The 5,000-nt window shown below is 35.2% G+C and overlaps 1 long non-coding RNA gene across 1 annotated transcript in view; it reads right to left on the bottom strand.

Annotated features, from left to right (window-relative positions):
* The window catches only part of LOC136833669 (uncharacterized), a 629,485-nt gene that overhangs the window by 515,444 nt on the left and 109,041 nt on the right, over positions 1-5,000 (bottom strand). The window contains exon 2 of the long non-coding RNA XR_010851556.1: positions 520-625. This is a non-coding gene — a long non-coding RNA (uncharacterized lncRNA). The remainder of the gene's footprint in view (positions 1-519; positions 626-5,000) is intronic.

The following is a 5,000-nucleotide window of genomic DNA, read 5'->3' as shown; positions in this document are numbered from 1 at the left end:
ATAAAAATAAATGTACGAAATCTTACACAAAACTTAACCCTAAATCTGCATACTAAGCATTTACAATGGGTTTTTCAACTATCATGGAATGACAACACCAATACCGCCCTGAAATGGAAGACTGCAGTATCTGCAAAAATACAGAACTGAGAAAAATGGTAGATACCCCCTTGCCTTACTATTAATTTTGCAGATACTGTAAAGGGGACCCTCTAAATACTCGTGGAAAGCATTGAAGAATCATTTTGAAACTGCAGTGTTTTGTATATTAGTGTTTCACGAGCCCAGTAGGTGGCATGTCTCAATTTCGAAAATTCTGCAGATACTGCAACTGGGACCCCCGATTGGAAAGCATTGAAGGATCACTCTGAAACTGCAGTAACTTGTGTATTAGTGTTTCACGAACCCAACAAGTGGCACATCTCAATTTCGAAAATTTTGAAGATACTGCAGTGTTCATTTTAGGGCAGAATAAGGGATAGAAGGTATGACAAAATGAATGCCTGAAGCAGTTCTTACCTTGCAAAGTAGAATAACGATTGAAGTAGCGAAGTATCTAATCCAATCAATCTGCCTCTTCCATACTTCCTTCTACTTCCTTCTATGCCACTTTGTTCCTTTCAACCTGAGAGAGCATAAACAAAAATCCTTGTATTACCATATTGCCAAACATTTCAGATTTCTTAATTTATGGAGTATACAATTACACCGGTAGATAACCTCAAACATTCATTTTTTTTAAACATATACTTAATACTTAAGTTATGCAAATAAGGAGAACGCACAAATAGCAAATAAACTCAAAATTCATAGTACATACAAAACATAACCGCGTGGAAAATGAAAAATAAACCTTGAAAGTATAAGAACTAAAAATAAGTGAATGCAGAACTGCACAATAACTTCAGTTACTTATGAAAAGCGTGGTTGATTTTTTTTTCAATTTTAGTGTTAGTGTCAGTACTACAATCATACTAATTTCCAAATTTTGTTTACATTTCTCTGCCTATTCCAAAAAGTACTGCGTTAATTTTTTTTTTTTGAAGTATATGTAATATTCGGCTTTACAAAATTATTATTATTATTATTATTATTATTATTATTATTATTATTATTATTATTATTATTACTACTAAATTCAGGGTAACTGTTTTCATCTTTTAACCGTTCTATAACTGGAACGCCGAGGACAAGATAAGATTGAAGAGAATCAGAATAATTTCAGCAATTTTTAAATGTTATCGTTATTAACATCATTATTTACTATAATGTTTACCTAACAGCTTTTACTTTGACTGGTTTTAGTTTCGCTTACACGTAGAAAGACAATTAAATAAAAAAAAACAATCTTATTGTTGAAATGTTTATTCATACCAGTGACCGAATATTAGCGAGAATTATTCGTTAAAATCATATCAGTTTTATTCTCACAAGCAGATCAGTAGACACCTAAAAGGCTAAAGCCCTTATTTTTTTTTACGAATCAGAAATTATTGACTTTGATGCCAATAACAAATATAGTAAATTATATTAGTAGCACAACTATCTGTTGTTAATGGATTTGTTTATTGAAAGATTTTTTAACATTCCTTAACTTCTTTCCACTAAATTTTGCGTTTCTTCCGAAGATGAAAAGTTACTTGCAGCGAAAATATTGTATCTCTTCAATTATGTACCCCTTTAGTAAAAACAATGCTTTCTTTATGTCTAACTGACCAAGAGAAATTAAATACGAACTAACCATAAAGAAGCCTTGTACCGCTTCCATTCGTTCGTCGATGAGTTATGGGGCTCAATGGTAATTAGAGACAAATTATTCCCCCCCCCTAAAGAACTTACTAATGAAATCCCTGGGAAAGCGCAGGAGAAATTGCATCTCGGAGCATTTTCTTACAATTAGCGAGGTTTCTGATACATAAAGTAACTTCGTCCGGAAAGAAAACTCTGGACGCGAGTGGCTAAAGCTTCAAGAATATTAAGCACAAAGTTATAATAGTTCCCCCTCACCCTTTTTTTTTTTCATTTTCTTTTTTCGAAACTTTGGAGCCCAGATGAGTATCATTAATATTCAGATGCGGATAAAAATCTCGTTAATTTAAGTCAAGTGCCTAGAATAATATTCCCGGCGTTAATTTAACTCTTTGGCTGGAATATCGGAATATCTCCGATGCTTCTGAAAACATGCACGGGGAAATATCCTTTTTATTGTTTTTATTATTATCTTGACGCCATTAATCGTGGTCAAAACGCACTTTGCTTATTCCTGCGTTAATAGAGGATTGCATAAAACATGTACACACACAAATTAAATATATATATATATTTAATATATATATATATATATATATATATATATATATATATATATATATATATATACATATTTATGTCTATATGTATGAGTGTGTGTACTCTATCCTATAGGATATTTGTTATAAAGAAACAGAGAGAGAGAGAGAGAGAGAGAGAGAGAGAGAGAGAGAGAGAGAGAGAGAGAGAGAGAGAGAGAGAGAGGGGACTATGTTGTGCCAACTTCCTTCAGTAACAAAATTGTGTATGTTATGGGTCTGCATTAATTACTTTTTGGGTAGTATGGTCTGTCTTGCAATATAGGCTTCTAAGTACTTGCATTAGAGAAGCCTGAAAATTTGTGATAATGAAAAACGTGGGGAAATTTATTGCATTTTTAACTAAGCATACTGAAGGTCAGTATCAAATATACATGACTACATTCTATCGCCAGACATACCTCTACTATCCTATATTTATAAGAAGACTTTCAGGAAATAATGAGTCTCAATTGTCACCCATATAAGGGTGTTATTAACCTCATGATGTCAGATATGAGCGTAATTCATCAGTATAAAGGACTTCCGAGTCATCTCAGGTGTTTATGACATCCATCAGGAAGTTAATATTCCTTTTCATCTCCTTCGTACGAGGATCGCCATATCCTCAGTCGTCAATGAGGATATGTCCCTTTTATTCGTTAATATGGAGGATTCAGCAAATGGATGTGTCTTTGTTGCCTGTAGAAGCTTGATTTCTACTGGTAGAATACAGACTCTAGGCCAAAGGCCAAGCACTGGGACCTATGAGGTCATTCAGCGCTGGGAAAGGAATTGAGAGTAGGTAGAAAGGTGTACTGGGAACTATGAGGTCATTCAGCGCTGGAAAAGAAATTGAGAGTAGGTAGAAAGGTGTACTGGGACCTATGAGGCCATTCAGCGCTGGGAAAGGAATTGAGAGTAGGTAGAAAGCTGTACTTGGACCAATGAGGTCATTCAGCGCTGGAAGGGAAATGGAGAGTAGGTAGAAAGGTGTAACGGGAGGAAAACCTCGCAGTTGCACTATGAAATAATTCTTAGGACAGAGTGTACAGCAAGATGAAAGCAAGATAATATGAATGGAGGCACAGTAAAACGAATGGAAAGGGTTGCAGCTAGGAGCCGAAGGGACGCTGCAAAATACCTTTAGTATTGGTAACTAAATAATGGATTTTGAGGTTTCTGTCCTGTTCAGTACTATAAAGAAAGCTTTTTAAACTTATTCAATTGCGAGTTTTTTCTTCTGCCTCCTTATGAATATTTTTATTTTTTTTTAAATCGTCCTTGTATGAGATGGTTAAACATTCTATGTTGTACCAATGTTTACTTTTGTAGTTGGCTCTCGTTGTTTCATTGCAACCCTAAAATAGCTTTGTCTATCAAGACAAAGTCAAAGCTAATTTCATATCAGAAAGTGCTTACTATTATTTTTTTTTATCCCATGTAGCGTTGCCCAAGGAACTGAGTCGGCGAAAGAAGACAAATTGTGGAACAGCGAAAGTAAAATAGAATACTCATTATATGCAGATTCAAATTAGGAAAATATATGTAAAGAGTATATATATATATATATATATATATATATATAAATATATATATATATATATATATATATATATATATATATATATATATATATATATATATATATATATATATATATATATAAACATGTGTGTGTGCAGGTACCTACTGATATCCGCATATACCATACGCACAAATACGAGTGTATGAATTCCAGCCCATCACCAATGCATTCTCTTGATGAGAGAGTCCTCGCGAAGAAACCACAGTAAATAAGATAACGCCCCATCTCCTCACCTCATCACGCCAACATTATTACGCCTTTAATTTCATAAATCCGACGGCAATAGACTAAAACCGCGAGGCATATATTTCATTACGTCGGAAGAGAGAGAGATATTCCGCCCGCATATATGGCGCGCCATCCGTAAATCCTATTAAGACAACCGAAGACCTAACATGAATAAACATACAGTTCGCTCCGCGAGCAAGAAAGGCTTTGTTCTACCGCGCCAGATGGCGGAACATTGTGACGCATAGCGGTGAGTTTCTCACCATCAAACTCGCCGGCTAGGGAGAGCGAGAGCGGAGAGGGATTACCGGATTTGGATTAATTCCTTTGGGTGCGGCATTACGGTTCTCGTATGTCAGATGCTAAGATTTACTGCCTTAGGTATGTGATCTTACTGGGATTTATGCGGTGTGGTTCACGATGCTTTTATTTATCTGTCCGTATGGAAACGTCTGTTCTCGAGAGCTGTATTCTTATTGTGGGACGTAGTTTTTTAAAGATCTGTCGAAAGCTGCGCGCACACACACACACACACATATACACATACACTCACACACACACACACTATGTATGTGTATATATATATAGAAATAACCAACCCACAATCACGTGTCGAAAGAAATAAATTTCTGACTCACATCAGGATCGAACCCAGGTCTTTCAATTGAAAGACAAGACTTGTGTGGCTTGGTTAGCAGCTGTCTTGTCTTTCAATTGAAAGACCTGGGTTCGATCTTGATGTGAGTCAGAAATGAGTCCCAGTGCTTGGCCTTTGGCCTAAATTCTATATTCAAAGCTACTCTCATTCGAATATTAATATTTTGATTAAATATTAACCATTAATCCCTTTAATTACA

Source organism: Macrobrachium rosenbergii, chromosome 52 (assembly GCF_040412425.1).
Source record: "Macrobrachium rosenbergii isolate ZJJX-2024 chromosome 52, ASM4041242v1, whole genome shotgun sequence".
Taxonomy (NCBI): domain Eukaryota; kingdom Metazoa; phylum Arthropoda; class Malacostraca; order Decapoda; family Palaemonidae; genus Macrobrachium; species Macrobrachium rosenbergii.
The sequence above is the reverse complement of the archived record's forward strand: the minus strand, read 5'-3'. Positions and strand labels throughout refer to the sequence as shown.